Source organism: Mastomys coucha, unplaced genomic scaffold (assembly GCF_008632895.1).
Source record: "Mastomys coucha isolate ucsf_1 unplaced genomic scaffold, UCSF_Mcou_1 pScaffold14, whole genome shotgun sequence".
Taxonomy (NCBI): Eukaryota; Metazoa; Chordata; class Mammalia; order Rodentia; family Muridae; genus Mastomys; species Mastomys coucha.
Window position 1 is genome coordinate 123,758,102 of NW_022196896.1, and position 23,735 is coordinate 123,781,836.

Genomic DNA, 23,735 nt, shown 5'->3' on the forward strand with positions numbered 1-23,735 from the left:
TTAAAGCCATGTTTCTTAATGAATGCTATGTAGTCCCTAATTCTGCTAAAACAAAAAAAAAAGATAAAAATATTTTCTGTTTCAAATATTCTTCCCTCTTAGTACTGCAGGTCCAACCCAGAGCCTTGTCTCCTGGATTTTGAAACAGTAATATGGCTAGTCAAATCCACAGCCTAGTATGTTTAAAGTTCAGGAAAACAACAGGTCCAAGATTAACTTTCTGATTTGGCATGTGCTTTCCTGTTTGGGTGTTCTGTTTACGAAAAATTTAAAACTGCTTAAGGCAATCCAAGAAACCCGCTGAAAAATCTGCTCACCAATGCAATTAGGAGTAACCTTTACATATCTTAATTTGGTGTATTTTACTTATTTCCCACTTTTATCATATTGAAATCTTAAAATTCTTTAAAATATTGTAGTCCCCGTTGCAATATTCCAGGACTTTATTTAGACTCGCAGCTAAGTCTCTTCCTAACTCCTGTTCTCTTAAATCACTTTCACAAACTCCGGTTACAGTTTCTCCAGTGAGGTTTACTGTTAACACCTCACTGTTCCCTGTTCAGAGGTCACGGTTTCAGAGGTCATGGTCACTCCCTCACTGCTCTCACAGATCAACCTAGGTGACTTCAGCATTGCACATCCAAACGTGCTGTGTCATACAGTACCCCTAAGGCAATACATATACATAAAACTTTCTCTGGACTACGAGGTGAAAAAATAAGCCCCTTCCTCTTTAGCTTTCCAAATACCAGTACTACCTGCTAATCATTTATTGGCAGGTTCTGTGGACAGTGAGAATGGGAAGGTACTATAAAGCACCACCCCTATTTTCCAAGGCTATTCGGAGAGGTCAATCAGAAGAGACTTGAATTTTAAAGGAACTCTATTTTAACCAAACCAACATCGATTTTTACTAATAAGTAACTTCATGCCCAAGAGCTGCCCAGCATGACTCCAGCAGGCTACAACAGGTCCTCAAAGTGGACCTGTCATAATTGACAGGCCCACCCACCATCATTTAAAATATTCCACTTGCTGGGGCTGTCCAGACCGATTTAACCCATTACGTGCATCCCACGCGAGCACGGTCTCTCCACATGCCTTGAATAGTTATTTTTCTTCTATTGTAAGTTTACTCCTTTCAAGGAGGGGATACCTCCGAAGTAGTTGGTTTTACCCCATCCAAAACTTGGCTGGGAATTTTAGCAGCCACCTGCCGGCAGGCAGCAGTAGGTCCGAGTCCCGCGCCTGCGCCCTTTCTAGCCTGCTCCAGGCTGCACCACAAGCCCGGGAGGGACGCCCTGGAAGGCTCGTCCTCGAAAATCCCGGGGCCAGCTAGCGCTACTAACCCAAGGGTGACCAGAGAAACCACGATTGCGACGGGAGACTCAGCGGCAAACTCAGTTGTCAGTTTTCCCAGTGCTGAAGGCAGCCTTCCGGACTTCCGGCAGAGGGCCACTGTCCTCGCATAGCATTATGGGAGATGTAGTTTAAAGGCCATTGACAGGTCTAGGCTGCAGATTAAGGTGCAGGTCGGATAGGGGTGGAGATTGGATTTTGGATTTAAGGCACTGGGAAAGACCACTAATTCTTCCCCAAGATGGAAGTGTGTGGAGCAAAATGATGGCGTTATGATAACGAGGTCTGAGGAAATGATTTTGCTTTCTTCTATTTCTCATCCAGCTCCCTAACTTTCCTTCAGACAATACAATCCAGTGCCGTTGAGTTTTCTATAGCATCATGAAAATGTTAACGTCTGATGACACATTAAATTAGGAGCAACCTCTACGTATGATTTGATTGATATTGCTTTCCAATTTTTTTATATTGAAGTTTTAAAATAATTTAAAATATTAAAACAAAATTGTGATCTTTCAGGACTTTATTCTCTTCTACCCTGCCTTCTCTTAAATCACTCACCACAAACTCTTGCTGCACAGCTTGTGGAATTTACTTAGCCGCACAAGTCACTTAGATATGTGGCCTTAAGCAGGTCTCTCATCTCTGTAAAAGCCCCACTTCACATTTTATAGAAAATCCCACCACAGAATCTGCCTACCTTATTAAGTAATCCTTATAAAGGTATGTCTGGAGTTTCCATAATCCCTCCTTGACTGTAGGTTTACAGAAGATAATGCATGAAAGACTCTTGGGACCAGAGTTGATACCCACAATACAATATTCTTGCTTTTATCAGTTTAATTTCCAAATGATTTCATTCTCCAAAGTCTACAGAAATTATGTGATTCTTTGAATAGCTTGATCTTTAGTGGTCTTCTAATCCCCAAACCAGGGAATGGTACTTGTCTGTCAGCAACAACTTCAGGAGTATTTTAAGACTGACCATTGCTTTCTGTACCTTCCAGGTCCTTTCTCACACTAAGGTTGCATATCTCTGTTGACAGTGTGATGACTGACCTGGGAGTTGAACCCAGAGCTTCCTGAGGGCATGATAAATGTTCTATGATAGTCAACCTACTATGTAAGTATACATCTTTGACTGCTTCTCAAAGTTTGTCCTATGCCCCTTTCTCTGGTTAGTTGTTTTGATTGGGAAAAAAATGGCCCCCACAGGCTCATGTATTCGAGTACTTGGTCCTCAGTTGGTAGAACTGCTTAGGAAGGATTAGGAAGTGTGGCTTCGTTGGGCTAAATGTGTTAATTGGGAGTGGGATTTGAAGTTTCAAAAGCCCATGCCATTCCCCATTAGGCTGCTTTGTTCAGACACCTGCCTCTACATGCAGATAAGTATGTGAACCCTCAGCTATGGCTTCAGCACCACACCTGTCTGCCTGCCTCTCCACCACAATGCTCATGGGTCCATCTGCTGAAGCTACAAGCTCGCCCCATCAACCCTCTGTTTATAAGTTGCCTTCAGCATGGTGTTTTGTCACAACAATAGAGAAGTAAGTAAAGCAGATATAATTACCAGACACATTGGAGATGTGGCTGCTGGATATTTCCCAGACTCACACTTTATTCTCCCTGCCCCACCATATGTTGGGGACAGCATCTTTCTTGTAGTGCTAGCAGGAGCCCTCCTTCGAGGCTACTGCTCTGTCAGCTTCAATGGCCGCCCTTTAGGTTCCCCTGCAGGCCCCACTCTCAGTTCCTTTACTGGATCCATGGATATTTATGGGCCTTGCAGATGCCCTAAGGGGCTGTTCCAAACCTTCAGGGAAAACACAAGCATATCCTTATTTCAACATTAGCCTGGGGGATGGGCCAAGCCACTTTTCCTGTGTGCACTTCTGTAATTTTTACCTTTGACCCTTTCCTGAAGTAAACTGAAGACCCTAGGCCTAAAAACAGATGGATGAATGTCCTAGTCACTGTCCTATTGCTGTGAGGAAATAGCATGACCAAGGCAACTCTTATAAAAGAAAGCATTTAGTTGAGGGTTGGCTTACAGTTTCAGGGCTTTAGTCCATTATCATCATGGCGGCACACATGGTACTGGAACAGCAGCAGAGACTTATATCCTCATCAACAGGACCAGAGAGGTACTATGCCTGGAATGGAATTTGGAAGCTTCAAAGTCTACCCCAACAAGGCCACACCTTCTAATCCTTTTGATCCTATCAAAGATTTTCACTACCTGGTGACTAAACATTCCAATATATGAGCCCATGGGGGCTATGCTTATTTAATCTATCACAGTGGAAACAAACAAACAACAAAAACAACAAAACAACCCATTAAGTTAACTATAACTAATTGAAAATAAGGCTATGTCAGTCTTGACTAAGGAGCCACCATTGATGGCATGACTTTGTAGCCCTTAAAACCTGTAACAGCCTCCATTTGATGGTTTCCTTCTTCCTTTTTTTTCTATCAAAGATAGAAATGTTCTAAGAACTATTATACCATTATATGTACCCAGTCTGTAATAACTTTTCCTCCAAAACATTGGCAGCAGTCAATTTACCACTCCCAAGTGCTACTAGGCCTGGCAATGAGTGCTCATATACTTCAGTAGGGATGGCTTGGCCCTCCAGGTTAGGGGATGCAATAAATTGGTTGGTAGAGCTGTGGTCTAACCCCCATTTGCTTGATAGAGCCGATGGATGGTGCATTTTGATGACTGGGCATCACCTGTCTGCCCTGTGGGTTGTGGGGCTCCCCAGGGTGATGTCGCCTGTTGATTCTTTGGGCCAGGGCAGGCCCCAGAGGCCAGCTCTCCAGAGACTGTCTCTGAGTATTCATTTGTGAACACCTTTCATTATCTCAGAGGATTCTTCTCTGACATCTCAGACATAGTGCTGTGGAGACCATCCAGGGCATGGCCCTGCTTCTTTTTAAATTTGAAACTCCTGTGGTGGCTCTCATTGGCAGAAGGTCCCATTTCTTCCTGTGAATAGCAGGCATCTCTTGTTCTCTCAGGGCATACAACTTCCTTAAAGGAAGACAAGAGCCACTGACCTTGAAGGTGGCCAGGACCTGTTCGAGTACACAATCTAATCAACTATGAGTGTACAAACTATTATACATTCAAGCATTTGTGGAAACCCCTGAGGGCCTCCTTGTAAGTCTTGTTAGCGTGTTCAAGAGCCAATTCCTTCATAAGCACCTTTTCTGCTTCAGGTAATTTATAAAGAGCTTTGCAGTTTGTAAGAGCTGGGCCATAATATCTGTATACAACTCTTCCAGGACCTGGTGAACATCAGTCAGCAAGGAAGAGGCTTTTTTCTCCTTGGTGGGTAACTGTCTCCATGCCCTTAAGGCGTCTATACTAATTTGTTGGTAGGCCTGTGTAATTTGTAATTTGCTGGTAAGGTTCTGTGGTAATTCGTCATCAGCCCCTTCACAAGGCCAGGTACCTCGAAACATGTCTGGGGCTACAGAAGTTCTATAGTTTCAAAATTATGTTGCTTGTGGTCTTGACATAATTCTGTAAGCCTAGTTCTAATTAACAGGTAGCTTCCTGGATAGAGGCCAACATTTTGCCATGCTTAACTCATCAGAGAGAGGAGAGGAAACGCTGCTGAGGACACCAGTCTTAGTTATATGGAGCAGTAAACCCAGAAAGCATTGCTTGATCTTAAAGATTTGAAAGGCAGAGTCTCCTGGTGCTCTGGCATTTGCCTGAGGTTATTTAGTTTGGAATGCTCAAATATGGGCAAGCTGTCAAACTATTAATGTCTCTCCCATAGCATCTTTTCTAAACCAGGCCTGCTGGAAGGGTGAAATGGTCCCCCTTGCGTCTCTTCATGGCCCAGGTTCTAGGAAAAGTAGTGCCATGGATTGGGTGGTCTTCTCGCTTCAATCCTTAACTTCAGTGTCAGTGTTTGTGACATCTGGCAGGTTGGGGCAAGCTTGACCCTCAGATCTCCATCACTGGCTGTGTCTCATGGAGAAGGCCTAGGTTCTTGGTAATCTGAGGGAAAAGATCTATGAGGCCAGACTTCTCTCCATCCATCCATCTGGAAGAAGTCTGCCTTCTGTGAGGTCAGTGCTGTGGATCTATGGAATCACAGTTGGCAATGTGTTCAGGTCCATTGGCCCTGGATATATTTTCCAGCTTTTTTTCCTATTCTCTCCCAAGTGGTCTAATATGCCATCTCTTTTTCTGGAAAGCAACATGTTTCCTGAATAGACTCTAAGAATTGCTTGACTTGTAATGTTTTTTCTCTGTATCCGTAATATCTCAATCTGGCATATGATTGCCTATCTCTAGATTCTACTTATCTCATATTTCTTATACCCACTAAATGAAATTTGCTTCTTTATCCCTTTATTTGGCCTCTCTCTCACTCTTTCTTTCTTTCCTTCTTTCTTTTTTCCTTTCTTCCTTTCTTTCTCTCCCTCTTTCTATTCCTTCCTTCATCCCTTCCCTTTTTCCTCCTTTCTCTCTTTCTTTCTTTCTTTCTTTCTTTCTTTCTTTCTTTCTTTCTTTCTTTCTTCTTCCTTCCTCCCTCCCTCCTTCCCTCCTTCCCTCCCTCCCTCCCTCCCTCCTTCCCTCCCTTCCTCCCTCTCTCTTTCTTTCTTTCCTTCTTTCTTTCTTTCTCTCTCTACCTTAGTTTCTTCCTTTTCCTGTCCAATAGCACTTCTCTTTGGAGTTCTTCCTGTCTTGTTGATAAGAACTCTCCATAGCCAGGGTCCACATCCATGTCCCTGCTCTGGTGCCACTTGCTGTATTCAGGGATGGACTGACTGGGTCTGTGCTGGAATGAAGAAAAGACAAGCACAGAGACACAAGAAACACACACAGAAAGGCTGGGATCAGGTTTACTTGGCTCTCTGATGGAGCAACAGCACCATAGACATTACATATAGCTAAACAGGGACTTGCTGCTGTTGCCTACAGCTGAACAAAGAGGCAGGGTTAGATCATCTCTGTAGGAACAGTCTCTTTATGGGAGCATCCTTAAAGTCATCAATATTCGGGGGAGGAAAGCTACGGTGGACATTTTCTGCACACACTATCAACATCTGCACCTGGACCACAGGAAGACTTTCCCACACCCCTGAGCCTCAGACATGGGGAGAAGGCTTTGTTATTTTTTCCCATGGATCCGAGGGTAGAGTTAATGATGGGACCAGCTCATGCCAACAAAATACATTAACTCTGCCCCTGACCTCCTTAATGCTCAGGAATATCTTCAACTCTCTATATGGTTGTTAATACAAGATAGTTTGACATATTACTTCAAATGAAGGAGTTTCTATTTTTTCTAACATGCATCAACACATGTACTGATAGGAAAGGAAAACTACTACAAACTGAGAAATACACTTATTACAATTTGGAATATACCAGATTGGCCCTGCCCTTGGAACCTTGGATTTTGCAATTTTCTTTTTTGTAGTAATCCTCCCCTACATTTTCTAATTACAAGACCCTTATTGCCATTCATGTTCAAGTTCAGATGTTCTTTGAAACCTTCCCTGGTAGCCCGTTTACAGTAGCACTCCCTTGCCAGGAACTATCTCCTCCGCAGTCTCTAGAACCATCCGGCCAAACAGGTACCTGTGCATTTGTGGCACATTACCTGTGCTGGATGAATAGAGGTGGCAATACCTACTCCCTGTGGGTGGCACTATTCTCTTGCTGGAATCCTGAATGCTTTAAATGGTCAAAGGAAGCTGAGCAGACACTTTGAACTCATTATACATTGTCCCAAGTGTGAATGGCTTGTGATCAAAAACTTAAAGGGTTGTTGCATTGACGTCCCTGCCCTGACAGTTCACCCTGGCACTGTGAGCCAGAAGAGACTCTTTCTCCTTAAAGTAGTCTTTGCCAGCATATTTTATCACAGCAACAAGGAAGAGAAATTAAAACAATCGCCTGTTGTTATTTTCTTTTCCTTCCTATTTCCTGTCTCTGGTGTTCATACAGTGCACTTCTCACTTTGAACGTGGCTACTCCAGACCACCACCCTCCTCTTCCTCACTGTTACCTCCTCACTTACTTGATATTCAGAGATATTCAGTGAATATTAGTTGGTGCTGAACAAGTGACTGTCTTCATATTAAATCTGGTATATTTAGAATATTGCTGCCACACTTTCTCAAGTAGCACTTGTCAAGTGATCATTTGATGTTTCAGGGTTATGTTTACCTTCTGCTTATAGAAGTTAGGTAGTGAAATATGATTTTGTTTGTTTGTTTGCCAGTTCCTTGTATAATGAAGTAATTTACTGGACAAACAAGTGCTCAGTTGTAGTAATAAAGGTGATGCATTACTAAGCATACCGAATACAGACATGCAGGGAAGGGTCAGAAAAGGTGTAGTTGGGGCTTCGTGCTTACCTCTGTCTGGGTCTACCTGGAAGGCTCTTCTGCAAAGAAAGTTAACTCAAGCTCCTTGTCTCTAAGCCTGGCCTTGGGATTTGGTCATTTCTAGTTAATACCCTACAACAGAAGTGGTGACCTTCTGACGGAAGCAGTTAAGAGGCAGTCCATAACCCATAGATCTTCATCACCACGTCACTGCAATCTGGAAGCATAGTAAGATAAAGTCGAAAGGAGACAGGACTGGTGTTCACCCTTGGAAGACAGGTGTCAGGGATGCTGGCAGACCTTCAAGAGATTTGTATGAGCAAGAGGTAAAGCTGTGTATAATAAGCTAGGAAGTCAGGCTTGAGCTCGCACCTTGTCGCAGCATAGTGTATTCTTAGCAGTACAGAACACAGCGAGGAGATGACCTCCGAACTGAGGTCTGAAGGGACCGTCACAGCGAAATCATACAGGGAAGATATTCTTCGCCAAAAGCTTGTCCTCACCTCAGTAGAACTCTGTCATTTGGGACCCTTGTCTACCTTCTGGATTGCCTCATCCAGCCTTAATGTGAGAGGAGGTGCCCAGTCTTACTGAGACTTGATATGCCACATTTGGTTGATATCCCTGGGAAGCCTGCCCTTTTCTGAAGGAAAACAGCAAGGAGTGGCTAGGGAGAGGCGAGGTTGGGGGGGGGAGGGACTGGGAAGAGAGGAGGGAGGGAAACTGCAGTCAGGATGTAATATATGAGAGAATAAATTAATAAAAAAATACAAAAAAGGAGAGCCAAGCTAAGAGCTACAAGTAAGTTGAATGCTCAAAATGCTAAGGGGGTAGTAACAGGCTGGAGTAGCATCTCATGTATCAAAAACCACGCCAGAACATCTTGACATAAAGGTCGGATATTCAAGAGTCCTGGCTGGGTGAGGGGATGCACAACCCACTCCGCACTTCCCAGCTGGTCTGTGTGGTGGCCTCTTCTGCTCACTCTGTTTCTGCAACCCCCTCCCCCATTACAGAAAAATGACAGCACCTAATGGCAGCAGCAGAGATGACCAGAATAAAGCATCTTACCCTGGATGCGTCCATCCAGAATTCCCCTTTATCTTTCGACGTACTCCTTTATTTTTTTATTTTTTTTTATTTTTTATGGGTACCAAGCTGCTTCTGTTCACTGTAATGGTGATTTCATCTGTCTTCTATTTTTTTTTCAAAACAATTTTCAGTTTTCCACTCTCGGAAGTACATGGAAATGACTGTATTTTTTTTCCACACAAACATCAATTTACTTTATGCATTTGGTTCCCAAGCATCAGTTTATTCTTATTTACAGATCATTTCTCCATTTTGGCTGTTATGAGTCAATGTTTTATGAATCAGGAGCTGCGAGGCGAGGAGAAGTTTGACTGATCAGAGGCAGGATTAGCACTGCTTGAGAGAGCAGCATTCTCTCTGTGTACTCGAGTTAATTGGTGCAGTGATTTAATCACCAAGCTGCCGTTCACATCTCACGTGTATTTTGTGTAAGTCACTTACACTTGATTTTTTTTTTTCTTCTTTTTTAGAATGTCTAGGTTGATGAGCATTTAAATGGATTGGTAGCATTTTAAAATGTCCTCAAAGCTGACTGTAGCGTGACATCCTTCAGATTTTGTATTCAGTTTTAGTTTAGTTATGTTTGAAGCTTTCAGATGAAAAAAAAAATCTACATTTAATATTCTGCAACAGGTTGTCCCATCACCTTGCGAAAGCCCAGAGGAGTGCAACATATTTTTTTCCTTCTGAATTTCACTATTCTTTCTTTCTTTCTTTTTTTTTTTCTTTACCTCAGGATATTTTTGACCCTAGATACTTTTTCCTTTAAATTTGATGGAGCTGTGATCATGGCTCTGACCTCTAGCCTTGAAAGAAGACGAGTTATGCCTCTCAGGAGTGATGCCTCAGGCACTTTGCAAGTCGGCTGGCAGGATTATTTCCCAGGCTGTGAAGTGATGACCTTCTACCGAGAGTGAATGTCTGCAGTGCACGTAAATTCTGCCAGCCATGATTGAGAGCCTGAGGTTTGTTACCTGCTCTATGAGTCAGAGTCCATTCTTTCTCTACAGCGGATGGGTAATTTAGTGCTGTGTTTAAAGCCGCATGTTACATGTGCACACGTGGGTTAATTTACCGTTGCCAGTGACTACATTCTGCTTTTGTGCCTGACATAAGGTTACTTCGGAGGTAAATCTAGAATTTTTGGAATAAATGAGTGGGATGACGTGCCTGGTGATCCGAGGACACCTTACCTATTATTTCTAAACGAAGTGCTCTGTCCTGCTCTTCTGGCTGCCCACGACTCCTCTGATTTTAGTTTCTCAGAGAGGATTTCTGTTGCTTCCTCAGCTGCCATTACAACAATAATATGTTGCTGATTGCTAGGATATTTTCAGAATACATTAAAAAGAGGAATAACATTTAGAGTGATTAGTGAACACTCTTTGAATCTGTAAGGGAACATTTGTTTTTATTCTCTGGACCGAGCTGTCAATCTGAACTGAGTGTATTTACAGACTTCTGAAAAAGATTTAATATTCTCTTTCATTTTCTAAGGAATATAGTCCTTCTAAAAGCCATGAATATATGCATGCATATTAGATATACATACATATATATATATATACATACATATGGATAGATGATTTTGATATGTTTATAAATAGATAGATAGATGATAGATAAAATGGATTTTCAGCATTTTCTAATGACTTTTAATGTTGGGGTCAAATGCTTTATCTATTTTAGGTTTTCATGGAAGATCCTTGAAAATCTATTCATTGTCAATATACTGTTTATCCAGTTCCAATATAAATTCCACTGGCAGGATTGTAGGAAGACAAGAGTTGTTACTGAAGGTCATGTGAAATTCTTGGAAAGCCAGTATGAAGACTGATTACCTGTTTAAAAAACACTGGTGGTCATACCTCATATCACATTCCATTTTGCCTTAGCTCAAAAGTTGTCTGTTGTTGGAAAAAAAAACCCTCCAACTTAAAGCACACTGAGCTCTGCTGGCTCAAGACTCCAGGGTGACAGAGCCTAAGAAGGATCAGGCTCCTTGACCTGCAGTATTCTTTAAAGCATGACTCATTCATTTATTCAAAAACCTCTAAGGAGTTCTTAAAAGGTTGTCGAGTAGAAACTGAGGAAAGGTCAAAATGGGCAATATTCTGTTACCAAACCTTTCCCTTTTCCAGAGTTGAAACTTACTGGAGACCAGTTATACAAAATATCTCTAAGTTGTTAAAAAACAAATATTTAATCTCCACTAGAGTTATCGACATTGTTTTTTCACTATTGTTTGGCTTATTTTCTTATTCCCTTAGCAAAGGAAAATTGATACATTTGGATACAGATTTATTGGCAAACCTTTGGCCTTTGGAACCTGCTAGACACAGAGAAACAGTACCACCTTTGCTCGCCCACCAGGATGATTCTGGAACTAATTCAATGCTGGAGTTTATTGTATGTTAGCCAGTAGCATCCGCTTCACCTCCACATGCCCTCTGCCTCCCTCCTATTCTCCATAATCAAGTTTTAATTCCACTTAGTTGAGAAAGATTTAAAAAAAAACTATCATAAAATGGTAAGGTAGTGATTATATTTATTTTAAAAAATGTTATCATGAAATCATAACATAAACTTATCATTGTGTTTTTGTGATCTCAAGTAGGATAGTATATTATAGCTTGACTTGTAAGCCTACTTTTTGGAAGGACATGGAATTATGTAGGGCTAGAATGTAATGGATAATGAAAGTCACCCTGATTTATAGTTTATAAACTGCAATAATCAGTCTCGGCCTTGCCCTTGGCATTTTGACTAGACCAAAATCATCATTAAGGGCTTTCCCCTGGGACTGTTATACTGGCTTTGTAATGGCTCATCTGCCCCTTCCCAATATGTGTTTACATTTACCTGCCAGAATAGAGCCAAGTGGTCTTTTGAAATCTGCTTGTTCTTCAGTTTTCTAAACTGTTTCATTACTATTCACTGAATTCAATAGAGCACATAGAAAGTCCTTCCTTTTTTGACTGCAATGCCACTAATTAAAATATATTTATATGTTTATTTACGTATATAGTGTATATGTTTATATTATAATGTTTAAATGCTAAGATGCTGTATATGTTCTATTCTGTTTATGGAATTAAAAAGTGGAGTGGTATTTTAACAATATTACTTTATTTTATTTTTTAGTTAACAGTAATTATTTTAACAATAAATATTTCTTTTCACATATGTATTTGTGTTGTGAACCCCTAGTTCCATTTATCCACAATTTTGGCAAACTCCACCAGTCCGACTTCCTGTGTATCTTAGAGAAATAATTGTGTAATTAAAGAGTCAATGGTATCTCCATGTATACTTCTTTTGCTAGAAGTACCTAACTCTTCCGTCTGTCCTCTTACCTGAGCATCATCTTCTTCTATACATCTCACTTTATATCCAAGACTAAGCCATGTGTTTGTTAGCATCTCAGGGAAACAATTGCATCCTACTGTCTGTTCCCACCAATGCATTATAAACTAACATTTCTTCATAGCATAATCTTTTTCCATACCTTTGAGAGTTCTTTGAGAGTGTCGTAGAATGTGTTTCTATCATATTTTGCCCTCTTGCCCAACTTTTCCAAGATCTATCTTTCTTTCTCCTATCCATGTAACTTTGTGTTTAAAAAAAATTTTTTTAACTGCCAAGACCAATTTGTGCTGTCAAAATATTCTCTCTGTGTGTGGTCTTTCAGTGGAGTATAGTCAGCTTGCCAGAGGTTAAATTCTAAAGAAAACTATCTTTTCCTCTCATAGAAGCTAAAAATTGACACTAACACCTTGGCTAGGGAAGGATTTTGTATTCAACTCCGGTCTCTACATAGAAGCTATCTTGTCTTCTGTGGCATCACTAAGATTAGGAGTTCCTTTAAGAAACGACTATCTTTCCATCGTTACATTTTAAGATGTGTCTAACACTTGTCATATCCTACACAGTATGTGATGTTGAAAGGGAAAAAAAAAGTGGGGGCGGGGAGAGCAAGGGGAGGGGAATTTAATAGGTATGTTGATAAGGGGTTGACAAGGTCCCAGGGCTCGGTGCTCAAAGGTGCTTGCTGCCAAAGCTGATGACCTGAATTTATTGCTTAGGATTCACATGCTGGAAGAGAAGAACTTATCTCCCCAAGTTGGCTTTTGACCTTTACATATGAACCATATCATGTATACTCTCTGTGCCCTGCCAAAGGAACATACTTAACAAGTGCATTTACTGGTAGAAGTGTGATTTTAATCTACATCTTTATGGTTCTTGCATGATCAATGGTAAATATTCCAGGAAGGAAACTTCATTAATTGATTAGCACTACCAATCGTTATGTAAATGTTTCTTTCTCTTGGTTTAAAAAATATTTTTTGTATTGACAGCTTAATTGTTGTTATTTAAAAATAATATTTTTCTCTCAGCTTACACCTCTGTGCTCTGCCAAGCCTCTGGGCCAATAGTTTATTTATATAGATCCAGGCTATTCTCAGTCCTGGTTAACGAGGCTTGCTCTTGTGATGGGCCACAGTCTGCAGAGGAAAGCAAAACTGGTCCAAATGCCAAGAAAAAGGAATTGAGTGCTCTGACTTAAATGAGGCACAGACATTAAGCCCCTCTCCCAGGGCTCAAGGAACACTGCAGAGGAGGAGGCTGGAAGAATAGAAGAGCTGAATACTGGGAAATGTTTTCTATTCAACATGACATGGCTATCAAATACAGGGACCAGCTTTAGTTACCTGCACAGGACCTACACATTGTCAAGTCAATTAGAATTGCAGCATAGACTAGGTAGATAATCTCCTTACCCCTGCCCAATACCTGCTGAGGACATACTGACATTACATAGTTGTGGAAGGAGAGAAAATTATGAATATTAATATTGATGATGATGATATGGCCACTGGTAGGTAGCCCATGCTCTGGTGCATGGCCTCATACTCATGTAAATACGTGCTGTACTAGCTGACCTTATGGGTTATGAAAATAAGACATGAAACTGGGAGAAAGGAGGGGAGGATAGGTATGACTGTATTTTGTTGTATGGACATGTAGACTTCTCAAACATTAAGAAAAATTAAGGATATTTTATTTTAGTTTCATATAATGCCACAGGACTAGCATGTCCTCAAAGTTCTTTTCCAAACTATTGAGGATAGAGTGGATCATGGGAAATGTATTACGGGTAAGGATAATGTATTCTGATGATATTCAAATTCATTCAGCAAAGTCTAAATAAGTCAGAGCAGATTTGCTGGTTCATCAGTTGTGCTGCCTCTGCATTCTTAGGAGTAAACTGGAACACATTTTACAAAGACTCAATTTCCCCCTGCAGGTCACAGATCTCGGTTAAGCCTAAAGAGCAAGTTTCATTAGAGATCACTTATTGAAAGTGGAGTGAAGCAATTATGATAGCTCTCTGAAGAAGTATATTGGCTACACATTCTCCTTTGGAACAGTGCATGATGGTGGATTAGTTATTTAATACTTTAGATATTATTGAAACTTATAGATGTCCCCCTGAACTTACTCACAGTGTTAGAAACAGATACACGATGGAGAAAAAAAAGAACCTTCACCAGGGCTCTTAAAAATTAAAATGTAGGCATCTTCCAATTATTTTTTTTTGTAAGGAAACTTCTTTGGGGATTTACAGAAGCATATATTCAGTGATTTAAGTCACAAGCATAATCGTTATTCAGTAGCATATTGATACAACCCATTTTCCATCTTTTGATAGCTTGATTCTGGACAAATTTAGATATAAAGTGTATGAGATTTTTTTATAGGTAGCACATCTGTATTTTTTCTCATTCAAATTTACTTTTTGTCCATTTATTTTTTTATTGGTTATTTCATTTATTTACATTTCAAATGTTATCCCCCTTCCCAGACTTCTCTCCACAAGCCCCTATCCCTTCCTCCCTCCCTCTGCCTCTATGAGGGTGTTCCTCCACTTGCCTACCCACTCCTGCCTCAGCAGCCTAGTGTTCTCCTATCCAGGGTCATCAAACCTCCACAGGGCCAAGGGGCTCCCCTCCCAGTGATGCCAGATAAGGCAATCCTCTGCTATATATGCACCTGGAGTGATCTCTTTGGTTGGTAGTTTAGTCCATGGGAGCTTTGGGGTGTCTGGTTGGTTGATATATTGTATTTCCTATGAGGTTGTAAACCCCTTCAGCTCCTACAGGCCTTGTGCTAACTTCCTCATTGGGGTCCCCATGCTCAGTCCAATGTTTGGCTGTGAGCATCCACATCTGTATTGGTCATGATCTGGCAGAGACTCTCGGGGGACAGCTATACCTGGCTCCTGTCAGTAAGCACTTTTTGGCATCAGCAATGGTGTCTGGATTTGGTGTCTGCAGATGGGATGGATCCCCAGGTGGGGCAATCTTTGAATGGCCTTTCCTTCGGTTTCTGCTCCACTCTTTGTCCCTGCATTTCCTTTTGACAGGGGGAATTCTGTATTAATATTTTTGAGGTGGGTAGATGGCCCCATCTGTCAAGTGGGGACTGTGCCTATCCATTGGATATGGTCACTAGAGGTTCTATCTCCCCTTTTTGGGTATTTCAGCTAAAGTCCTCCCTGTTGGGTCCTGGGGACCTCTTGGATCCCTGGCATCTGGGACTTTCTAGTGGCTTCCCCCAGTTCCCCCTTCCCCACTGCTACACACCTACTTTCAATTTCTTGACCTTCTGTACCTCTCTCCCATCTCCTCCTATAATGGAATAGAATTGAAGACCCAGAAATAAATCCACACACCTATGGTCAACTTGATCTTTGACAAAAGAGCTAAAACTTTCCAGGGGAAAAAAGACAGTGTTTTCAACAAATGGTCCTGGTTCAACTGGTGGTCAGCATGTAGAAGAATGCAAATCAATCCATTCTTGTCTCCCTGTACAAAGCTCAAGTCCAAGTGGATCAAGGACCTCCACATAAAACCAGATACACTGAAACTAATAGAAGAGAAAGTAGGGGAAAGCTTCATAGACATGGGCACAGGGAAAAATATCCTGAACAGAACACCAATGGCTTCTGCTCTAAGATCGGGGATCGACAAATGGGACCTCATAAAATTGCAAAGCTTCTGTAAGACTAAGGACATTGTCAATAGGACAAAACGGCAATCCACAGATTTGGAAAAGATCTTTACCAACCCTCCGATATCCCTCCAATAGAGGGCTAATATCCAGAATATACAAAGAACTCAAGAAAGACTCCAGAGAAACAAATAACCCTATTAAAAAATGGGTTACAGAGTTAAACAGAGAATTCTCAACTGAGGAATCTCAAATAATCCTAATAATCCTGAGAAGTATTTAAAGAAATGTTCAGCATCCTTAGTCGTCAGGGAAATGGAAATCAAAATGACCCTGAGATTACACCTCACAACAATCAGAATGGCTAAGACCCAAAACTCAGGTAACAGCAGATACTGGAGAGATTGTGGAGAAAGAGGATCACTCTTCCATTGCTGTTGGGATTGCAAGCTGGTACAACCCCTCTCGAAATCAGTCTGGTGTTTACTTACCCAGAAAATTGGAAATAGTTTTACCTGAGGACCCAGCTATACCGCTCCTGGGCATATACCCAATCTATATAACAAGAACACATTCTCCACTATGTTCATAGAAGCCTTATTTATAATAGCCAGAAACTGAAAAGGAACCCAGATGTCCCTCAACAGAGAAATGGATACAGAAAATGTGGTACATTTACACAATGGAGTACTACTCAGCTATTAAAAACAATGATTTTATGAAAATCACAGGCAAATGGATGGAACTTGATAATATTATCCTGAGTGAGGTAACTCAGTTACAAAAGAACACATATGGTATGTACTCACTGATAAGTGGATATTAGCTAAAACGAAGCTAGGAATGCCCACAATACAATTCACAGACCATATGAAACCCAATAAGAAAGAAGATCACACCAAAGTATGGATGCTACAGTTCTACCCAGGATGGGAAAGAGAATAATCTCTGGGAATAAGAGGGAGAGAGGGATCTGGGAAGGAGAGAGGATGGGGAGGGAAAAAGTGGGACCATTCAAATTTACTTTTTAAATAACTTTTTCACATAACCACAGAATTTCAATTGTGGATCATTTAAGGAAAATTAGTTCTTTGAAAGAATCTAATATCCTTCTTCTAAGTGATTGGCTCATGCAGGTAATAATTTTTTGTCACCTTTGCTGATATGTTCTTTTATGTTTCTTTGAATGCTAAACTGGAAATAATATGTATATATCAAATTTTAGTTATTTAAATTAAACTATATTTTGTGACTGTCTCTTTCTTCCTTCCTTTCTTTCTCTCTTTCTTTCTTTCTTTCTTTCTTTCTTTCTCTCTTTCTTCCTTTCTTTCTTTGTTTCTTTGTTTCCTTCTTTCTTTCTTTCTTTGTTTCTTTCTTTCTTTTCTTTTCTTTCTTTCTTTTTTCTTTTTTTTTTTTTGAGACAGGGTTTCTCTGTGTAGCCCTGGCTGTCCTGGAACTCACTCTGTAGAGCAGGCTGGACTCGAACTCAGAAATCTGCTTGCCTCTGCCTCCCAAGTGCTGGAATTAAAGGTGTGGGCCACCACTGCCTGACTTGTGACTGTTTCTTGAAGTTTAAAAATATTCAAACTTGGAAATATATGGATTTTGTCAACAATGAATGATTTCTCAAGTCACAATAGTCTATCTTTTCAACAAAAACAAAAGCTTATGGGAAATTTCCAATGGTGTTCAAATCTCAATCTAAAAGTACTTCTTTTTTATGTACTAAAAGAATAAAGATTTTTATTAAGCATTGTAAGTTGCATTCAATAGCCTCTGGATATGCCACACCACAATCCATCAACAGTCAATCAGACCCAACAGCAGTTCATTCTTCACAATCCATGAGTTAGGGCGGAACTCCCTTCAACTTACAGTAAGATCATCGTACTTTCTTTAATAAGTATTTTCACACGGTTGTTATGCATTTACATTGATAATATCATGACTCATTTTGCATTATCATTGCTATATATTTTAATTAATTAACTAAGTAACTGGTAGTGCCAGGGTTTGAGGCCAGACCTTTGTACATGCTAGGCACACACTGGGCTTATTGCATTCATCCTTAAAGGGTGTGAGAGACATGCACTTTATATATATTCTGGGTGCTTTCCTGTGCCATTCTGCACTGCAGCAATGATATGTTTTAGGTGCCGTAGCCATTACTTGCTGTTATATATTTACTGTATTCTTATTTGTTCCTGGTTTTAACTTTTCTCGCTATACGTTTTCATTATCATGAACAAAATCTGTTTTATAAGCTCATATTTTCTATGCCCATCAGCGAAATAAAAAATGGATTCTTCAAAGACAACAAAGGAAATACATTATAGCAATTGTTTTCGTTTTCTTTCTGGCTGCTGCGATAAAATACCCTGCTAAGAGCAACTTAGAGAAGAAAGGGTGTATTTGGTTTACGAGCCCAGGTTACAGTTCATCATCATGAGTAAATCAAGGTAGCAGGAACTTGAAGCAGTTAATCAAATCGCATTCATGGTTAAGTGCAAAGAGCAGTGAATTACTAACGCCTATACGCTAGTGTGTGGCAACTCTCTCCTCCTTTGGCTCAGAGCCCCGCCCTGAAATGGTGCCACATACATTCAGGGTGTGTCTTCTCACCATAATCCCATTAAGAAAAATCTCTAACAGGCATGTCCATACCATAGACTAATGTAATATACAATATTCTTATTGAGCCCCTTTTCCCAGGTGACTCACATTTGTGCCAAGAGGACATTCAAAAGGAAATGTTAGTGATGGAAATAAGGGATTCAGATGAAGGACACATATTGGTTGAATTCTGTCATTTCTGTTCCCCAGCAGTTCGATTCCACTGTACATATGGAAATAACATTTGACTAATAGTTTTAATACTGTCTGCCTGGGTTCAAGCTTCTTTTGCTATTCATAATATATGATTCCAAGGCAATTAATTAACTTGTGCCTCTTTTTTTTTTTTTTTTTTTTTTTTTTTTTTTTTTTTTTTTTTTTTTTTTTTTTTTTTTTTTTTTTTTTTTATAAATCTTGGGATGGTTAACATTATTTTCCTCATACAATCAGTGGTTATTCTTAATCTCTTTATTGGTATGGAAAAAGAGTAAAAGTTCTTGCATTGGACAGTAGTTACCAAGTGATCTTCTAGAATACTAAGGGGCATTGAAGAAGTAAGTTCTCTTATGAATGTGGTTTATTGTGGTCATCGGGATTTGGTTCGTGGAGAGGTACCAGCGGTGTTCAACAGAATTTGGTGGCACGAACCTGTAATTTCTAGAAGGAAATAATATCAGGGACAGCCAGGTTTATGTAGAAAGTCTCAGTCCAGTTAGAGCCACAGAGCAAGCTTATCTCAAAAGAGGAAAAATATAAAGAAGGAAAAGAGGAAGGTCATGGTCTGAACTTGGTGCTAAGGTTTATGCAGGGTTTTAGGTAACTAAATCTAGCCGTCAATTCTTTGGTTTCTCTCATGGCTCTATAGTTCCCTTTTGAACATTAGGAGTCACAGTTATGTGCTAATAGCCTTTGATTTAAGCCTTTAGCAGGTACAGTGGACAATCCAATGTGCCTGAGACTGATCCACCGTTAAGTAATTGTGATACCTTTATGAAACCAGAAAACATATTGACATGTTTCCTCCTCTATGCATTAGGCAAATCTTACACAATTTTTTTTTTTTTTGATGAAATCCAATGAGCTTAGAGAGTTAATGTGACTTATCTGGAATCAGACAGCTGATCAAGTGACAGACTCTATAGAACTGATCTCCCATTTTCTTTTATATCTACTTGATAATTTTTATAGTTACAAAAAGGTCTATTAAATATGGCATTGTGAAAAATATAGCTTTGGGGGTGGCAAGGTGGCATAGCTGGTGAAAGTGCTTGGTACCAATTCTGATACCTGAGTTGGTATCCATAGGATAGAAAGAGAACCAAGTCTTCTTGCAAGCCCTTCTCTGACCTCCCTATGCACACAGAGGCATGTGTCTCCCTAAATCCACTAATAAATAGCTTCTTATAATATACACATAGCAGCTCTAATTTTGGTGAAGCTAGATTTTTATTACATTTAAAGCAATAGTCATAAACCAGCTAAGAGTAAGGCTGGTGTTGATAGTTGGTTTTGTTGCAGGTGCTGGAACTGTACTATTTGAAAGTGTCAGAATCCTTGTGGTTCCATGTTTGCACAATATTGCCAAGAACTTTTTCTTAGTTTTTGTTTTAAAAAGTAATGATCAATTTTTTTAGTAAAGGACAGATGATAAAATTAAATGTCTTTAAAATATATTTTAAGAATAATTGGCTTATTAAGAATTATTTTTAATTTAAGTGTGTGTGTGGTGTGTGTGTGTGTCTATGCAGGTTTATGTCTATGTGTGCGGATACCATCAGGCCAGAAGAAGGTAGACTTACAGGGTTTGTGAGCTGTTCAGTGAAGGGGTAGGAATTAAGTAAGGGTCTTCTAGAAGAGCAGTAAGTGTTCTGAACTGCTGGGCTTTCTCTCCAGTCCCAGAATTAGGGCCTTTTGATAAATGAATTGTCAATTTTTAGAAACTTGGATGAATTTATTATCCTCTAGCAAACACTGTGGGCAAAGAGTTTTAAAATCATTAACAGTATGATTGCTAGAAAACTAAAAGGGTATATTTAAAGTGCAAGCTTATTAGTAATGAGTAAATGAACCTCACAATGAAATATTCACATTCTTATCCATTACCACTTCTCCTAATGAGGATCTATTTGAGACATACATAAGTCAGTCTAGCCAGGCTATGTTTAAGTACTAATCCATCCCCAAATTCAATTCCAGTTCTAACAATGGAGGCCTATTTCTTGTTCTTGTAATATGTCTATTGCAGGCTGACGTGGAAGATGTCTTTGCGTTGTCGTGCTTACGTGGTCAAAGAGGAAGAAAGCCACTAAGGAATGGCAGTGGTGCCAGCTGTACTAATTGGAGTCTTAGGAAATGTGTTACAATCATTTCTGATTGTCCTAAATGTGTCACATCATCAAACCTGGGATAGAAGAGGTAGGCTTACATTTCTTTCTACGAAGGGTTGTTTCAGAGGGAATTCATAGGACATGCAGGTAAACACTTAGAACTAATAATACAGTCCACTAAAGGCATTTGTAAGTCCTAAATATGGGCCCCACTCAAGATAAACATGGTTTTCTGTGAAGGGTGCTTTTCTCAAAAGCTTGATGTCAGGCCTAGATATCTACATATTTCTGTGCTTTATTGCTGGCTAGGATTCTAGTTTTTGTTGCTGTCATATCAGAAATTTTCCTGCATTTCTGGTGTCAGTGAATTGTGTGTGTGGGGGGGTCAAAGATTTTGGGGTTAAGAAATAGAATCCCACATGAAGCTTGTGTTATTGCAGTAGACAGGGGTATGTTTAATATAGGGCCTGTCTTTTGGAATCTGCACAGAGAATTCCCTATGTGCTCCTAGAGGGCTAAGAAGCTGCCAACAGTTATTGACCCTCTTTATATAGTCAGTCTTCTCCTTTCATTCTTATATGTGTGTTTTTCTTCTTACTCTTTATATATGGACATTTTCGCTTATTTTATAGATTTAGCACTTAATGGCAGCTCCATAGTTTGCCTCTTGCTATTGCAAAACACACCAAGACTGAACTTTTGTTTCTGAATCCTCATTAAGAAGTCTCAGAGGAGAAAAGCACCAGTTGGTAGAGGTCATGACTAGTGGGGTTTGTGGAATTTAAGTTTCTATGGATAGAGAAAAAGGAAAAATTCACAGGAAGAAAATGGATAAGCCAAAATCTGTCTGTTACTCAATGGCTAGGTTTCTATTTCAATGAAATGTTTAAAATAAAGTTTCATTTTAAATAATAAGAAAATTCTCAATCCTCATGACGAATGTACTTTGAAAGTTCTTTAGTTTATTTTTTTCCCTATCTGTTGTGAAACTAAAGTACTTTGATAATATTTTAAAGGAAACTAAACTGACAGCTTTGAAGCTGTTAAATTGTTAAAGAAAAAAGCATTGGGCATTCTCAAGTTCGTTCATAGGCTTTGTTCCAGACATACCCCAGAGACAGTGTTAGGTCAATGCTCCAACAACACAACTAGACACCTCCTGAAAGTTGTAAGGCTGCTGTAAATCATGCTTCTCTGAAGCAGAGGAAGAGAGAAAGCCTTACTATTGTCGAGAAAGACATTCCTGTCCTTCCCAGGTGTCCTGAAGAATATGCGTTAAGTTGTCAATGTCAATGTTCCTTTTGGGTTCAAGAAGTTAAACTACATCACCAGAGGACCCTGATGGGTTCCTTCTGTGGGTTCTTGGTCTCACTTGTAAAATAATTTTTAATGTCTTGGAAGGCTGGAATACCATGCATTTCAGAGAAAACAACGAGGAACATAAGCTAGAAACTGCAGGAAGGAGGCGATAGATCATGGAAAGGGAGAGCAGTCATGGATGGAAAAGGAAATTAGGCCTACTGAATTAGAATGTAAGGAAGTGGGTAGGTTCAGCAATGGAGTTCTGTCAGCAGGTATGAGTTGGAGGTCCACAAAAGAAGAGGGAGAATGTCTAGATATTGAAGCATGGATATTTAAATAGTGATGTTTGTTATTATTAAAAATCCTATGCTGTTTTTTTTTTTTTTTGACTTGAATTTAAAGAAGAAGTGTTCTTTTGTTAGGAGGCAGACAAATAGACAGGCTTCCAATGCACTGGAGGGGACTCTTAGGACAGATAACTACATATCTCATTATGGAAACAATTATTCCTCCCACTTTAGGGTTCCTTCAGGTGAATCAGCTTTCCTGAAATGTGATCTCCTGCCCATTTGTCTTCATTAGGGTTTCTGTTGCTTTGTTAAAATACTATGACTGCAAAACAAACAAACAAACCCAAAACAAAAAACAACCCAACCCAACTAAACCAACCAAACAAAAAACAGGGCAGGAAAAGATTTATTTTAGCTTATAGCTCCACAACACAGTTCATCGATAAGGGCAATTAGGGCAGGAACAGAGGCAGAAGCTGGCACAGAAGCCATGGAGGAGTGCTGCTTCCTGGCTTGCTCTCTCTCCTTGCCTCTTCTCCCTTCTTCCTCCCCTCCTCTCTCTCTTTCCTCCCCTCTTCTCTCTCCATATATATTTATATATATTTGTATACACACACATCTGAGTCTCTCTGTGTCTCTGTCTGTCTGTCTCCTCCCCATATCCTCTTGCCAGATTTCTTATAGTAGCAGGACTGCAAGGACATGGAGTGCCATGGCCCAGAGTTAGCTGGGCTTTCCCACATCAATTATTGTAGCCACCAGCTGCTACGGAGAACTTGGTTCCTGACAGGAAATCTGGGGCTGTATGGGAAGGACAGGGAGAGAAATAACAAGCCAAAACAAAGTTCTCTGATCAAATCTCAATCATTTAATTCTAAGTTCTGAATATAAAGGGGGAGGGAGAGATCCATCTCCCACTTTGCTAGGATCTCACCAGGTTTGTCAGGGTCTCCTCAGCTTTGTCCAGAAGACAAGCTCAGCTGCTCAGCAGGTAGTGGCTTCATTCAGGAAGCTGCAGTTGTAGCAGGACAATAGACTTCACCTAGGTCAGAAGACCCCACCCTAGGTAGGCTAGCCTAGGTGCCTGTGGCAAAGCAAGGTCTGATTCAGCCTGCTTAAGGCTGGGAGAAGGGCACAAATGATCTATCAAGAAAATTCCACAGGTTTGGTCAGGGCATTTTCCCAATTAAAGTTTCCTCCTCCAAAATGACACTAGCTGGTGTCAAGTTGACATCGAACTAGATAACACACAATCCAATTGAAAGAACAGAAATATACCATTGTAGTCTTATGTTCTGGGTAGCTTTGAATGTCATGTCTCCACGGTGAGTCCGAAGTAGAACTGAGTTTCTAAGCTATTTACCAAGAGGAA

General features: G+C 40.1%; 1 protein-coding gene and 1 long non-coding RNA gene across 4 annotated transcripts in view; one reads left to right on the forward strand and one right to left on the reverse strand.

Annotated features, from left to right (window-relative positions):
• Positions 1-221, forward strand: part of LOC116088833 — a 16,570-nt gene extending 16,349 nt beyond the window's left edge. Inside the window, exon 4 of the long non-coding RNA XR_004118032.1 lies at positions 103-221. This is a non-coding gene — a long non-coding RNA (uncharacterized LOC116088833). The remainder of the gene's footprint in view (positions 1-102) is intronic.
• Positions 1-1,449, reverse strand: part of Nudt12 (nudix hydrolase 12) — a 14,397-nt gene extending 12,948 nt beyond the window's left edge. The window contains exon 1 of one of the 3 annotated variants that reach the window (XM_031368574.1): positions 1,350-1,449. The gene's annotated coding sequence lies outside the window, so the exon portion shown is untranslated. Of the gene's footprint in view, positions 1-1,156; positions 1,258-1,349 lie in introns of those variants that run through there. The other 2 variants (XM_031368575.1, XM_031368576.1) reach the window with 2 other exon arrangements.
• Between the last annotated feature and the right edge of the window lie 22,286 nt (positions 1,450-23,735).